The sequence below is a fragment of the Lygodium microphyllum genome, chromosome 7, assembly GCF_053477565.2.
Source record: "Lygodium microphyllum isolate KBCC chromosome 7, Lygodium_microphyllum_v1.1.10, whole genome shotgun sequence".
NCBI lineage: Eukaryota > Viridiplantae > Streptophyta > Polypodiopsida > Schizaeales > Lygodiaceae > Lygodium > Lygodium microphyllum.
In genome coordinates, this window is record NC_141141.1 from 67,672,507 (window position 1) to 67,690,017 (window position 17,511).

The window sequence follows — 17,511 nt, forward strand, 5'->3', positions numbered from 1 at the left end:
CGAACACCTCTAGCTCGCGTCTAAGCATATCCTTGAAGATGGTGCACATTAATCATTGAAAGGTCGTAGGCACATTCATTAGCCCAAAGGGCATAACGATGTAGGCGAATACACCCCACTCCATGGCGAAGGTAGTCTTGTGCCTGTCGTCACGGTGCACTTGCACTTGATTATAGCCAGAGAAGCCATCCAGGAAGCTGTAGGCTTCTTTGCCTACTACCCTCTCTAGCATGTGCTCGGTATACGATAAGGGATAGTTGTCACTCTTCGTAGCAGCATTAACTTTCTTGTAATTCACACACACTCAAATTTTACCATTCTTTTTCATAGCGATCACTATGGGTGATACCCAATCTGTGTGCTCAATCTCATATATAAATCCCATCTTCAGGAGCTTATCGATTTCCTCCTTCACTGCATAGGCGTGTTTGGGATTCATAGGGTAAGGTCGTTGCTTTGTTGGCACCGCATGTGGAACCATTCGGATATTATGGGTCACAACCCTAGGTTCGACTCCTTTAATTTCCTCCAAGGACCAATCAAACACGTTGACATACTCTCGTAGGAGAGCAACAAGTTTAGCCTCCTCATCCTCCTTGGTCAAGTCGTCAGCAATGAACACAGGTTGAGGCTTCTCACCTTTCCCTGCCAAGTTGACTTCCTTGACCTTGGTGGGTCCCTCAATTGGCTCACTGGTTTGCCCTTGTCTCTTTGCTCCTAGCAGAATCATCACTCTATCACCCTTCTTAAACTTTGTGAAGCGTTTGGGAAGATCCTCCGACTTCTTTTGCCTCTCTGCTTCTGAGTCCTTAGTTCGCTTCCTGGCCTCCTCCTTTAGCCGTCTGCACCTTAGGTGGACTGACAAGTCCCCTTTGGTGCGTCTGACCTTAGAGGGTTGGGGTATTTCGGGATCACTCTCTGTACTGACTTCTGACTCCGAGTTAAACTCACATCCCTCACTTGAGGAAGGAGTTTTGCCAGGGGGTTATAATTCAGTAGGTGTATCAGTCTTAAGCACTGGAACTACCAATGGTTGCGCCACTCCTACCTACTCGTAATCCATGGCTCTTATGTGCTCCAACCAGGATCTATCGCACTCCATCCGCACGACTCCTCTTTCATTCCAACCTGCCCTTTCCCTTCTAGGCCTAGAGTCTGCCTTGATCTATTCAATCGTTCTCCCTTCAGTGTCATATTCTTTCGTGTCTAACTCTTTTTCACTCTCGTCTTCAATAGAGTGGCAGTCCTCGTACTCCTCATCATCAGAGTCTTGCTCCTCTGACTGCTCATCATCCGCTAGGCTTTCCTCTCCAATCTCCTTTTCGTCAGTGACTAAAGCCCAATTGTATAATAGTTTCAGATCGTGAATTTTTATCCATTTCCACTCAGGCTTAGCCAAAAGATCACTTAGGGATTTTAGATTGGTAGCCATGTTGTCCTTTAGTTTATCAGTCAGGTACTCTATGATTTCCTGAAGCTCGAGCTTGTTGGTGGGGATATGGGACGAGACCAGTTTCCCTGGTTACGTGAGCTTCCTGCCATCATGCAAAGTGGCATGATGGACTCCCTTGCTGGCATGCTTAGAGATTTAGCAGCTTGCCTATATAGTTCTTCCTCATCTAAGAACGGTAGGTCAATGGTTGCCAAGATGTGCATCCAATCCCGCTCGTCCTCAGGGCAAGGGATGTACTTGGTCAATGACCCATAGGGTTTGCTTGCTTGTGCATCACCTTTTAGCATGGTTGAGATAGCATCAAGGTCGGCTGGGGTAGTCTTCCAGGTATCCATTTCTTTCCTTACCGCTTCTGTTCTATTCCCCAAGAAGATGAGATTGTTACCCCAATCTTCAATAACTCGAGCGTTTCTCACAGGGTCGGCCTAGCAGTATGTCGTAGTCCACTCCCTTCATGACAATGAAGTTCACGAAAAATTGCACCCCTGTGACCTTCACTGGCCAGTTCTTTAGGACCCCGAATGGTCTGACCTTCATTCCATTGGTCAATTAACATTGAACCTAGCCGTTTCCATGGGTGGGTTTCCCCAGGCTTGTAGAACTGCGTGGCTTAAGACACTGACACCGGTGCCTGTGTCTACAATTCCTTTTCGTGTTACATCCCCCAAGGTTAAGATAGGTAAGACTGCATGCATCTCAGTGCCTTCCCGGAAAGCATTGACGTGCAATGACCTTAAGAATTGAGTGTAGCATTAGGCTTGGAATCTGCATGATTGCATCCTGCTCTTGCAAGTCAGTAGCAATGTGCTCCTCTTTTCCCTCCACCCAGTGCTTTAATTCTTGCCATAAGGAAGGGTGTTGCCGAAGCAGATCTCCTAGGCTTAAGGTTACTAGCGTGGTTACTAAAGTGGTGAGGAGGTTGCTAGGTGGTTATCCTTTTATCGTTTTCTAATTTTCTCCCATTTAAAACCCATTTTTTACCATTTTTTAATATTTTTCCTCTATTATTTTCAATAAAAATGACTAGAAATTAAGATTCATTATGGGCTGTGGCCCCTAGGTTTCTTAACAACAAAATTTCAGGTTTTATTGATGTTATGTCTCATGTTTCCCCTTTATTTTGCAAAAAACCCCCATTTTGCCTCTTAAACGCGTGTTTTACGGGTTTTATTCCATTAATTTCAGTCATAACACTTATGATTTTCTGATTTTCTGAGCATAAACTGATCAAACTCATAGCAAATAACAACATAATGCATAATCAGCCCATGGGAACAATATTTCATCAACCAAATAGCATAAAAACTCATTTTTTCTTCATAAAATTTGAATTATTGCTTAGGCTTTGTGTCTCGGGATCTCGGTTTTGCTATGGGACTGCGTGTTAGCCCTCATTCAATGTCCAGCATCTTCAAAGTCAGCACTCTTCATGTCTTCATCCACCCGGAAGCAACCCGGTCTCATCCGGACAAGCTTTCCTCCATCATGCTTCATTTTCTTCATCCACACAAGATCCTGATCTGAGGCACCAATTAGAAGTGGTTGATAAGGTCAAGGAGTGGGTGAGAGAAGCCTAAGTGCATCTAAAAGATGTGAAAGACATCATGGAAGATGAAATCAATCAGCTCTCTAGTGTGAGCACACTGGTCTCGCCTAGTTGCATAGAATCTAGAGAAACATCCGCACCCATGTAGCACCACAAAGATGAATCCTAGGCACCATAGGCAGATAGACTACCCCAAGAGCAATGGAAAATGGGTGTAGAGCATAACAAAAGGTAGCAGCTAGTAGCCTGTTTACAGCTTTGATATCACCCCTGTGACTCTGCCAATGGGGGATTTGCTGAGGCAAAGTTCCTCACGATAGTGAGAGCTAAAGCAATGGGTAGAGGGATCTAACGAGCTAGGAATGGCCAATTTGCATAACCACGATGCAGTCACACAGAGCCTAACACTGAATTCAATGCCTAAGTCCTTGCATGTAAATGCTTTTTGGGAAGGCACAAACATGCATGCGGTCCTATCAGTGGTAGCATTAGGAGATGTCACAAGAAAGGGATCATAGACATAGGAGAGGGAGTTAGTGTGCTTAGCCATGCAATCCTACAGGCATGGGGAAACCCACCGGTGAAGATCACAAGGTTTAACATCACACTAGCTAATGGCATGAAAGTTAGGCCATTCGGAGTACTGAAGAACTAGCCCTTGAAGATAGCAAGAGTCCAATTATCAATGAACTTCATTGTCATGAAGGGAATGGACTACAATGTCCTCCTAGGCCGACCTTGGATGCGAAATGCGCGAGTGATAAAAGATTGGGGAAATGGTCTCATATTCTTAGGCAATGGACTACTTGAAGTAAAATTTTTCATTCTAGACTTAAGCATTTCATCTTTCCATAGCTTGCATTCATTATCTCCTTATCTTGTCTCAAAGAGTTGTCTCAAGAAAACTAATGATGAGTTGTAATATCATAACAAGAATATGATATGGAAGGTCAAGACGAAGGCAGTAAGCTTCCATTCATTGAAGAAAACTAATGATGAGTTGTAATATCATAACAGGAATATGATATGGAAGGTCAAGACAAAGGCAGCAAGCTTCCATTCATTGAAGAAAACTAATGATGAGTTGTAATATCATAACAGGAATATGATATGGAAGGTCAAGACAAAGATAGCAAGCTTCCATTTATAAAAGAAGAGTAGGTAAAGTACGGCCTAATGGCTAAAATAAGGACCTTCAACTAGTTGAAGTTTAGGAACGTTATGAACTTGGAAGATGCAGTCATGGAAGAATAGGCTGTGAAGTGGATTGTCAACCAATGCAACTTGAGCCAGTATGTAGAGAAGGTCAGGCAAGCTACCGATTACAGCAAGTGAATAGAATTCCTACCAACTTTTGATACTGACAGGAACCACATCACTATGACGGTGAGATAAGGAGAAGAAACCCACATGGTCGAAGTTGAATTAAGCTCCGAACCAGTGGAAAGAGCACTGGGCTAGGCTTGGTTAACAAAATTGAGAGGCGGCCTAAAAGGAATGTCTATAGCATTCTGGGAATGGACAAGGACCTAGTCCACACCAACAATGGAATCAACCTAGCCAACATCCTAGACCCTAAGATCAGGCTCCATGTGAAGACAATCCATGCTCTATTCTCCAGTCAGAGGTACAACGCTTTAATGAGTAGGATTGGAGTACCATTGCTAGAGAGCCTCGCAGCCAAGTCCTTAGACGAGGTGAATTGGAATGGCTATGTGCAAAAAACCATTGAAGCATCAATCAAAGGCACTAGCCACAAATGCAAGACCAGCAGGCAAGAAGTCCCCAGCTTCCATAGTAGGGAAAGCATGGAAGAAACCATCGAGCAAGGACTCTAGCATAGGATTTGGAGGTGTGATCACCATGATTAATCAAGAGGCCATTGGAGACTTGGAAAAGCCTGAAGTAGTGGAAGATACATGCTCACCGCGATCATTCAAGAGGCCATTGGAAGAGACTCCAGAGTGCTCTCCTGCCCATGAATCACTAGCCCATTCATCACTATAGGTGCACATTCCAATCTCCTTCTCCACAAGAAACCTAAGAGACAAGGAAGCAGCAAGGGTGCAAAGAGAAGAGGCTGAGCAAGTTGCAAGGAAGAGGAAGCAGTTTGAAGAATCAAAGAAGGGGGAGGAAGAGAACGAACAGCTAAAGAAGATTGAAAAATAAGAAAAGAAAGAGAAAGCATCTAGAGGAGGTGGAAAGGTTGAAAAAAAAGAATGACGAGCAACTGCCCTAGCCATGAGGTTGTCAATTGAGGAGGCCTCCCACCCTCAAGAACCAACAGAGAGAAGCCTAAGAGAAGAACCAGGATCAAGCACCACCGCAAAAGAGAGGACTCAAGAACCCATTGTGTTGGGCAAGGGAAAGGCCCCGCTGCATGCAGGGGACACTGAATTAAGGGAGGACCCCAAGAAACCCAAGGTAGAAACATCAATGACATCCATGCTACTAGCCTTGCCACCAATAGCTCAGTATGACGAATACATACAGGAGCTCCAAGGGTAGCTGGAGAAGATGAAAGAGGAGAGAAAGGCCGCCATAGCAGAGCTCGAGATTGAAAAAGAGACGTTTTCTACCTATCAGCTTGAGAAGACAAAACCAGACTGATATCAAAGGCAGTTGAATGACCTAAAGAAGGAGTTAGAAGCAAAGAAGGAGGTGGAGCTAAGAAAAGAAGAAGGCACACAGGAACTCTGGTTAAGGTAGGCCGAGAACCTCCTGTGGGAGAAGGTAGAGGAAGGAGTGAGCTTGGAAATAGATTTTTCAAGCCTCATGCAAGGAGAAAAGGACATGGAATAGGTCCTTGAGCAACTAAGACAACCGTGGATGAGCTCATAGAGGAGCTAAAAAAAGTCAAGCTCATTCTTTGCAGATAGAGAAGCCAAAAAGAAGTACTGCTCAAGGAGTTGCAGGATGTTAAGGCCCCAAAAGGATAAGGTCAGCGAAAAAGTTGCTAGAGGCAGAGAATCGACTCCTTGAGACTCTCCAAGAGTAGGAAAGAATACAAAAAGAGTTGGCCCACCATAAACAAGACAAAGAAAAAATGCTTAACACCTCGAAAGAATAAGAAGAAGTGATGGCAATGTTTTCAAGAGAGCTAGGTGTGATAGTCAAGGAAGGATGGAGGAGAAGGCCAAAGCCTAGGAAGAGAGAAATATTGGAAAGGTCAGAGATCTAGCGAAACACCTTGCTCTAATGGAAAGTGGATGCATCATGGTAGGGGCAAGGGCCGAAGTAGTGGAGGCAAGGCTAGAGATCCAACAATAGGCCTTCCTAAATACAATGCTTCATGTAACTCATGCAAGAGATGAGGACAATGAAGAAGGCCTAAGGAAGAAGCTGGAGATCACAAGAAGAGCCATAAAGTGCGGGGTCCAAGAACACACTCCCAGAACCAGCTGAAGCCCCAAGCCTAGAGCAACAAAGGCAGATTCTGCTAAAGCAGGGCTCTCTAGAGAAGACTTAGAGTAACTCGGAGTTGGAGGCCAAGAATAGTAAGAACAGTCAACCACAACCACCTAAGTGGAACCATCAACTAAGGAGGCCCAGATTTGGAGCCACTGTTGGAGGACCCCGAAAATCAGTTTGTTGAATAGAGCCCACCCTCGCCTACATCAACAGAAGTAGAGAAGGCCAAGAAGAAGATCTGCCCACTACAAAAAAAATCACTGGGGCCAAAATAAAATGCAAAGAGTTGGTTGATTTCACGAGGAGAAAATTTAATGCAAAACCACAAGATATGCGCTCGAGGTCCAGGTGCCGCAAACCGAGGAACAGTTGCCAATCAATTGGGCACTGGAATTAAACCATTGGGAGCAATGGGAGAAGGGGGGCACACCATTTGAATTTAACTTCTTCTATCCTAGTGCCTAAATCAAGTATTACACCCTCCAGTGGTTGAAGGAGCTATCCATGTCGCGAAGAAGCTGGGAAAGTGGTGGCGGGATGGGGCAAGAAAAACAACACTATGGAGAAGAGAGCCTGCTTTGATACTGGGAGGATAAGGTTAGGGAAGAGCCTAGAAAGGTCAAAGGCTATGAAGCCCAATGTAAATGGCACCAAAGAATGTAGGATAACAATTTTGAGGCATGGATGGCTTTTTGCAACACGCTATCATATAAAAGGGATGATCCCACCTACATGGCTTACCCGACGTGCCACGATGTGGATTTTACCCAAGGGAACCATGGCAGGTATGAATTCCCTTTGATCTATAATGTCAACATCTCCAGCCCTGAAGAGTGCCTCATTTTTTAAGCTCAAGACCTTTAGCCTTCCATCACTCACTTCCTAGATGAGTTTGCAGCGTGCCATGACCCCACTTTCCTTGCCACATGTAATTACCTCCATCTCTTATGAGTTCTATTAAAATAGAAACCAGTACCACAAGAAGAGCCCCTGCCACTGCTCTATTTTGACATCAATGTAGGGATAGACAACAATGCAATGACTCGTCTTATGCTGAGGGCTGCTCTCTTGCTAGCATTTCGCATGAGTCTCTTAGAAGATATAAGTGATAGTGGGTCCTCAAAATGTAACCATCATTTCCTCTCTAGTACCCCACTCATTGTAAGGATTAATTAGAAGGGCTACATGCTAAGCCATGCATTCCTTAGAAAATCCCTTAGGTCCCCTCGTGAAGCTCCTAAAGAGCATGAGGATGATACCTAGCTTGTCTCCTCCTACTTGTACCAAAAATTTTAAAAAAGAAAGGAAAAGCAAAAAGAAAACAAAGAAAAAAGAAGAACATAAAAGAAAAGAAAAAGAAAAGAGAAAATGGAGAAAAAGGAAAAAATAAATGAAGTCCATTATAACATCAAAGTGCCATGACCACTACACCCAGGGGTTCTCAAGTTAGGTGCGTCTGATGGCCTCAGTCAGCTGACTCCATGCCTAACCCCCTAGCCCTTCCTATCCCCCCACTTCACACTTAGGGCACATCAAGGGTAGGACACACCTAGGGAGTTTGTGCTCACCTATGGTTAGACATGTCTCCCTAAGTCACACCCGCAGCACCGCCCCTATACACAAACTGGGTCCTCAAGTGTGGCACAACATCATAGGCTTCCCTAAGGTTTGACCCAACTCCCAATTTCACTAGCACGGACACCATGCACTGCCCAATGAGATAGACATACCCCTATGTAGTGCACTTCCTTTTTCTCTTTTTCAAGTCTCTTGTCCAATTTTGTGATGCTTCTTCTCCCCGTCCAATCTCCACAAAGTCCCATCACCAATCCACATTGCAACCCTTCAACCACCAAAGCCCTCACTCATCAACAAGTGCAGCAAGTGCCATGGGACTAGCACTCAAATAGGAGGGGGTAATGTTGACCCCAATGTAAAAAGAAAGCATGGGTCTTACCAGTCAAGCAAAAGCTCCCACAATAAGGTATTCTTCCATATTCTCAAATATAAGGTAATAAGTTGGATCTGAAGTCTATCAAGTGTATCTTTCTTGGATATGGGAATGTAGGTAAGATTGTCTATCATGTTTGGGATCCACAGACTAGGAAAGTTATTTGCAACCATGATATTGTGTTTCATAATGACAAAATGCATAAGAAACCTAAGTATCTGATTAAGGTATACAGGGTGATCTTTTAGGAGAAACCTCTTGTCACTGTACAACCAACTCCCTTGTTAGATAGCGAGCCATTATTGTTGATGTTCCAATTGCCTAGGATCCACCTATGGTGCAAGACCATGTTGATGATGGATAGAGAAGACATGATGTACTGGCTTCAGAACCAATTTTGCAACACTAAACTAAAAGCCTCACATCATCCTGATCATTATAAGTCCCTTATGCATTATGTCATGGTGACATATTCTTTTGAGCCCCTTACCTATGAGGAGGGTATGTGTAAAGGTGATGGTTCTTCTTGGGAGAGGAAGGTGTAGTCTAAGTTTGAATCATTGCAGAAAAATTGAACTTGGGATTTGGTGTCCTTGCCTAGTGGAAAACATGCATTGCCATGCAAGTGGATGCATAAGCAAAAGAGCATCCATGGTCACCCTAAGCCAACATATAAGGATCATTTAGTTGTAAATGGTTTTAAATTGAAAAAGGGAGTTGACTTTGATGAGATCTTCTCTGATGTGTTTAAAATGACTACACTTTACTTGATTTTGGCCTTGGTTGTATAGCTAGATTTGGACTTGTATCAAACTCATATTAAAATGGATTTTCTACATGGGGATCTACATGAAGATATTTATATGTAGTAGCCTAACAGCTTTGTGAAAAAGAATAGGAAACATCTAGTATGCAAGTTGTGGAAGAGTCTCTTTAGACTTAAGCCGGCCCGTGATGGTAGTCTTATTATTTTGATACTCTATACTGATGATATGTTGATTGCTAGGACTACTCATGAGTTAGATGCTTTGAAGACTTAGCTCAAGCAAATCTTTGAGGGATATACCTTTCATATACTTGGTATTTGTATTATGTGAAACCACTCTAAAAGACTTCTCTATTTGTGTCATAGAAGGAGTATATTTATATGATACTTGAGAAGTTTCATATGCCAGGTGGTAAGCCCACCCCTTTACCTTCTCATATGAAGGTCAGCCAAGTAGATATCTCCAGTTCGATAATGAGAAGTCTGAGATGTCAAATATTTAGTTTGCATTCACAATGGGTAGCTTGATGTATGCCAAGATAACCACTAGACCTAACATATCATTTACAATAGGAGTTGTGGCTTGTTATATGGCAATACCTGGCTAGTAACATTGGGATGCCATGAGGGTAACATGAGATACCTTAAGGACACTGTAGGCTTTTACATTTGCCATGGAAGACAAGATTGTGCAGTTATGGGCTACACTGACTTAGATTATATATGATACAAAAATAGTAGGAAGTCCATCTCTAGCTATATCTTCATCTTTTTTGGAGGTGTTGTATCTTGGATGTCTAGGGTATAGAAATGCATTACCTTGTCTACTACCAAGTTGAGTATGTTGTGGCCAATTGAGGCTTGTAAGGAGGCCCTATGATTAGGTTGTTTGGTTTTATAGACCTTAGTATTACATCTTTGACTCCTACCTTGCATTCAGATTCTATGAGTGCCATCCAATTGGCATGTAATTTGGTCTTTCATGTGAAGACTAAGCACATTGAGGTGTGTTATCAATTCATCAAAGAGGTAATTGAGGACAAGCACATAAAGTCTATAAGATCTCTACATATGAGAATCCTAGTGATCTCCTTACTAAAAGTCTCCTAGTGGAACATTATGTCTTCCTTAGAAAGATTATGGGAGTAGGATGAGATGATGTGTTTCCTTATCCAGTTATACTCATTTATACATATTGTATGACTTCTCACTCCAGACACATTTGCCTTTAAGTGGGAGATTATTAGGGGTTAAAGGCTACATGTACCTAACTCTTTATATTTACATTGTACTTATTGCCCACTATCGGAGGGGTTTTAGTCGAAAGGTCATATCCATCAGGGATTGAAGAGAGGAGGAAGTAGAGAATATGAGATAGAAGAGAAGAAAAAGAATAGACAAGAGGTACACAAGATAAAGACAAAGCTCAATGAATTGAAGTACTATATATTGATAGAACTTGAGAAGATAAATAAAATCCTTGTTTGGGACTACTAGAAAGCAATCTCCAAGCATTAGATCTCCTGGAGCTCCATGATAGACCAAAAATGTGCACCAAAACATTAGCTTCTTCTCTGCTGCTCAAATCGCAAATCTGATGGTTGCATTGGTTCCAAAAGGGAGGGTAAAACTCTAGGGCACCTTATCAAAATTCTCCCAGATCGCTCCTTCTTCTCCCTATTCGGAGTGATGTTTGCTGCCTATAAACTGCAATCGCATGCCGCTCAATTTTGAAAGCCCTTTTTTTTACATGAGATCTCCAAAACTAGTTGAAAAAGCCCCTTGTTTTTTTTATGTCACCCTATTCTAGAAGTTTTCTACACCTTTTTTGTATATTTATAGAAAATAATATCAAAAATAGGCTAAACTTGTCCAAAAATCTCATATTTTGAATCTATTCATACTATGGACACCAACATTAATTACTAATATGGCATTAACTCTCTAAATTAATAAGAAAGCCAGATGATGATGTGCTCCACGTTTTTTCACACTGTGTCTGCGTAGTGACACAACATCCACTCCCTCTAAACCTGCACATCCTTTGGTATATGCCACATATGCACCACCTAGGCCAAACACCCATGGCATCAACTTGTCACTCATCATGCACATAAGAAGGCATCCCCCTAGATCATAGATCAAAATGGCTAGCATTTGCACATCTCTAACACCATACCCAGTATCCACTACTCCAAAGTCATTAGGTCTTAGGTGTGCATCATATACTAGAGGTTCTTGAATCTCCATATACAGGCTATCAATGTACCTATCAACAAATACATACCAACATGTTTGCGCTTTTAGAGTCTAGTGAATGGAAATCTACTTACATTGATAATTGAGTTACCACATCAAATATAAACTGAGCCTCACTTGCATCTGACACATTCTCACCATCATTAAAAATAGTGAAGTAGTCCATATCTTAAAGCATCTTAGAATTGCCTATCAAGGCTTCTGACAAAGCATCCGAAACATTTTCCAACTATGAAGCATTACATCTAACATCCTCTAAAGGCATATCCTCGAGCTCATGAACTGTCTCATAAATGATAAATGTATCTTGCAAATCATGTGCATCACACACTTCACCAATCTCCCTTTGAGTCACTACATCAAGTAAAACATGAGCTTCATAAACCTCTTCAGATGCATTAACAAAATCTACAAATGCAATGGCTGACTCTTCCACTACAAGACCTTCCAAGGTATCTGTGGATGTCTCAATATCAGACTACAGCTTATATCCCAGTTGTTTGCCCTCTTGCTTGCTATCCTGTTTTTGCTCCTATCCAACCTCTTCTAGAACATGCTTAGGAGATGGCTAATTTGCAACTTTAGAAGGATCCACACTTCTTTTTTTCACTCTCTTAGATATCTCTACATTATCTTCATCTCTCTTCTATTTCTCTTCCATAAGTACATTCGTGTTTTTCCCTTTTGCTAAATATGCATCCACTGAATATGCATCTACTAGTGATTCCCAACTAGTTATCTCAGGAATGTCTTACCCTACATGAGATATTTCACTATCAGTAACTTTTCTCTTTTTAGCTGCATGCAAAGCATGTGTCCATATTGAAGCCTTCAAACCAACCATCACTTGGCTAGACATTCTATCCAATTGTAGACCAAAAGTAGAAGCATGTACAATCGCATAAGCATTCCAGACAACCAAGTCTTTCAACAGCTTTTGCATATCTCCCTTTTCAAAATTCAAAGCAAGAGGCAATCCCATTTCTTGTGCATGGATCATACCATCTTCCAAAAATATGAGCTCTCATGCTAAGGCCTCGTGATAAGTAGCACAATCCTTCCTTTCACGCTGCAAATGATTACACCACATACATATTTTTCCTGATTTAGGGGTTGTTTCCCATTCCCTTTCCTCTTGCCCTTTCTCATCCAATTTTGCAACCTTCAACTGAAGATATGCTTGCCTTTAACCAATTCATCTAATACATCTTCCCTTACAAAGGGAATAGTAGCAGGTGCAATCATAGGGTTAGCCACAAAATTGGGTGGCTTACTGGATACATCAATTATTTTTCCCGTAACAATGGGCAAACTAGATGCATGCAATCTTTCTCTTCTTCTATGCTTCTTCAACAATGCAGTAACAGCTTTCTTAACATGCCTCCACTTTATTTTAGGCCCTATCTTTGTAGTCTGTTCCACTAAAAAATCATCAAGCTTCTCTTAAAGCTCAGGATCTACCACTTATAGAAACAATTCAATTTTCTTGCTTGTAAGAGCTTGTTGTTCTACAAGATCTAATTGCTCAAACCGACTTTCAAATTATCTTAATAACTCTATAGCCATAAACCCCTCATTAGGTATAGAACCTACTCCTGAAAAGTCTTGCAGGTAAACAAACTATTGTCTTGAATATAAAATTCTTTCCTAAGTGCCTTCTTGAGAGCTATCCAATCAGCATCATGCATGTATAATTCAATATCTCAGGCTTTCAATTAATGTACAGTGACCCATACAAAATACTGGCTCCATGCAAGCTGAGCCACCCCAAAGAACTCCATCTTTTGAGCATAGGTATGCAAATATGCAAATACATTCCTACCATTAAACAACTTCATCTCATGCTCTATTTCTAGTATAGCATTTATCACAACAGTTTCTATTTGAGCAGAAGCATACATCACCTATTGTTGTTGTTGTATCTGCATAACCATGTTCATATTCTGCACTAACTGGTGCAAAACATCACTGGAAATTGTGCTTGAAGGTTCTCCCATCCTGTCTTTCCTTCCAAAGACCTTTCACATCGGGTTCACCAAAGTCGAAGAGGTTTTAGTCGAAAGGTCATATCCACTAGGGATCAGAGAGAGAAGGAAGCAGAGAATAGGAGATAGAAAAGAAGAAAAAGAATAGACAACAACTACACAAGATAAAGATAAAGCACTATGTATTGATAGAACATGAGAAGATAAATAATTTAATCCTTATCTGGGACTACTTGAAAGCAATCTCCAAGCATTAGATCTCCTAGAGCTCCATGGTAGACCAAAAACGTGCACCAAACATTAGCTTCTTCTCCACTGCTCCGATCGCAAATTTAATGGTTTCGTTGGCTCCGAAAGGGGGGTAAAACCACAGGATAGCTGCTCAGAATTCTCCCAGATTGCCCCTTCTTCTTCTCCCTGTTCGGAGTGATGTTTGCTACCTATAAACTACAATCGCCCGCGCAATTTTAGAAGCCCTTCATTTTGCATGAGATCTCCAAAACTGGTTGAAAAAGCTCCTTGCTTTTTTATGACACCCTATTCTAGAAGTTTTCTACACCTTTTTTTGGATATTTACAAGAAAGAATATCAAAAATAGGCTAAACTTGTCCAAATATCTTGTATTTTGGATTTATTCATACTATGGACACTAACACTAATGATTAATATGGCATTGACTCTCTAGATTAATAAGAAAGCCGGATGATGATGCACTCCTTGTTTTTCACATTGTGTCTATGTAGCAACAAGACACCACACATCTATACATTGTAAGTGGTGGCTACCTATCATTATCATCCTTATTCTTTATTATGATAGAATAATAAAGGAAATGTAGGTCACACAATGTGACTGTTAGAGTTTTCACACATTGGTCTTACTCTCTTGAGTTCAAACCTCCATAGCCATTGCTCTTGCTTCCATTCGTGCTCTTTTCTCTTACTCCTGCTCACCTTTCATCAAGAGCATAACAAAATTTCAACTGGTATTTTAGAATTTCAATTGGTACAAATATTCTAAAATGCCATTTTTTGTTAGCATTGAAACAAAGTATGCACTAGTGTGCACTAGAACAAACATTGCCCTCTTTATTCCAAAAAGAGCTCCTAATATGATTCTAATTTCAAAAGGAAATGTTCTTTTAAGATTTAGCTTTAAAACTAAGGAGAAAGTTTAGCCATGTAAGAGAGTTCAAGGTAAACTAAATTAACTCTTAATATAATAAGGTTGAAAGTGAGCCACTTAACTCAAGTTAACTGGCGACAATTTTTCAAATAACAACTATTTTGCTTTTGTACCATTCTAATAGCATATGGCTCAATGGACAATGCTAATAAAAAATAAATTTAAAAGCTTGAGATACCATAGGCTACTTCAAAAGGACATTGAGAACCCAATGGATCCCAAATTAGAGTGCATTAGTGAAACATATAGCCTAAGTGGAAGCTCAAGCAAGCAGAAGCAAGAGAGATGCAAGCTATGGAGGATAGAAAAAGAGAGCAAGAGAGAGACACACAAGATGTGGAAACTGCAATAGTCACAATGTTTGACCCGTCTTTCCTTATTCAATACTCACTAAAAGAATAAAAAATAAAGTGGCAGTTATGGGCGTCCACCACCTATAGTGTACAAATGTGCAGTCATGAGGTGTGTAGTAAATATAAGGCAACATAGACATAGGCACCTTTACCCCCAACAACCTCCCATTTAAAGGTAAATGTATCATAGTGAGTAAAAGAAAAAAAAGAAAAGTACAACATGTACATATAATACAATAAGATGACAAAAGAATTCATCTCATCCTATGCCATCAATATCCTAAGGAATGCAAAATGTTCTGCTGAGAGGCTTGTAGTGAGCATATTTGAAGGATTCTCACTAATTGAGAACTTGACAAGCTCAACAAACTTTCCTATACCACCTCCCTAATGAAGTGATAGTGCACATTAATATTATTTATCTTCACATGGAAGACCAAATTCTTAGCCACAAGAGTGACTACCACCTCTATGCATGGTCTCCTCATAAGGGTAAGGGGCTCATCGAAATCTCTCATGATAACATAGTCCATGAAGGGTGCAAGTCAATCAAGCTAACATATATGTCTAGTGAACTAGCTCAAAACAGATTGTGGTGCATGAGATCCTATCCAACATCATGATCCTCCTTTGCAATATGACAACCAATAGCAGTACATGAGAATTTGTTTATCAAATGTACGGTAATAGTAATTGTCTCAGCCCAAAATACTACAGTGAGCTTGTCGAACTAAGCATACTATGGACTCTTTCCTGAATGGTCGTGTACACTCACTCTATAATACTATTCTGGGGTGAGTTCTATAAGGTATCCAATTGATGCTTAATAACCCTCTTACCATAAAACTACTCAAATGCTTTAGAATCAGACCTTAGGCATTTCTATCTATATTAGACTAGTTCTCAACAAGAGCAATCCAATGCTGAAAGGTAGATAAGGCATCTAGTTTTTGCTTCATAGGATATGCCCAAACCTTATATAAATAATTATCAATAAATATAATAAAGTACTTCACACCACCCAATGACCATGGGACCACATACATTACAATGCACAAGAGCCAAAGGCCCATCCATGTACATAATGTGAGACCTTTTATAAGAACTATGAGTATTCTAGCCATAAAGACAATGGTCATAAGAATCAAAATATCTGTAATCAAGAGGCAAAAGATGCTATAAACAAGTAAGCATTTTCATTTCCTTTATGACAATGTCATAAAGATACATGTGGTATGTCAGTTATAATCAAAATATAGTCAAGAGAACTAGATATAAATAAAGGATAGAGGTTATTATAAGCCTTTGCACCTCGAGCAAAGACAAAATTCCCACGGGTAATCTTCCATGTGTAATCATAAAAAGATGCATAATAGCAAGTATCATCCAACTCTTAAATAGATAAAAGGCTTTTGGTCAAAGTCAATACATGGCATACATTATGTAGAGTGGCGGGCAAAGAGGCCTACAGCTTTCTTGATGGCTTCTCTGGATATAATCAGGTGCAAGTGCATCCTGTCGATAAGCATAAGACTGCATTCGCCACTAAATGGAGCATCTTTGCTTACATAGTCATGCCCTTCGGGTTGACTAATGCCCCAGCCACCTTTCAACGCCTCATGTGCACCATATTTACAGACATGCTTCGCAAGGAATTGGAAGTCTTCATGGATGACTTGTGTGCTCACTCAACCTGGAGAGAACACTTAGACAAACTCCGAGCAGTCTTTGAGCGATGTCGCCTATATCGTCTCTACCTAAACCCCTTAAAGTGCCAGTTCTGGGTGAAACATGGATGCATCCTAGGGCACGTGGTGTCGAAGAATGGCATTGCCACTGACTTCTCGAAAGTCAAGGTTATTGTTGATCTTCCGCCCCCAATCAACTATAAGGGAGTTCAATGCTTCTTAGGCCATACGGGATACTATCGACGGTTTGTGCTAAAATATGCTTTGACTGTCAGACCTTTGTACAAGCTGTTGATAGTCTTCGAGTGGACTGAAGCATGCCAATGAGCATATGAGGAATTGAAAAAGGATCTGACTACTGCACCGATTCTACGGGCCCCAAATTGGACCATTATCTTCCACGTGCATATTAATGCTTCGAAATTCACTGTGGGGGCAGTGTTGTGCCAACCTGGCAAACACAACCTCGACTATCCAGTGAGCTTTGCTAGTAGACAACTCACTGAGACTGAATTGAATTACTCGACGAGACTGAGAGAGAGGGCTTAGCCATGGTATTTGCTGTAAAGAAGTTTTTGCATTATCTATTGGCTACGCCTTTTACTTTCTTTGTGGACCATTAAGCCTTGCTACATCTAGTAAACAAACCCTGCCCTACATGCTCCTTCTGCTTTTAGAATTCGACTTCTCCGTGGTTATACAGAAGGGAAAACAACACTACATGGCTGACCACATGTCACGTGTCCCCACGGGAGAGGCCGCTGGGGACAAGGCATTACTAATGAATTGTCAGACGTCCATCTGTTTAACCTTTCCAGCGATAGAGATTTATTCAAGGCTGATCTAACGCCATATTGGGTAGATGACATCGTCCAAGCATTGGAGCACGGACTACCTGAGCAACCAATAGAAAT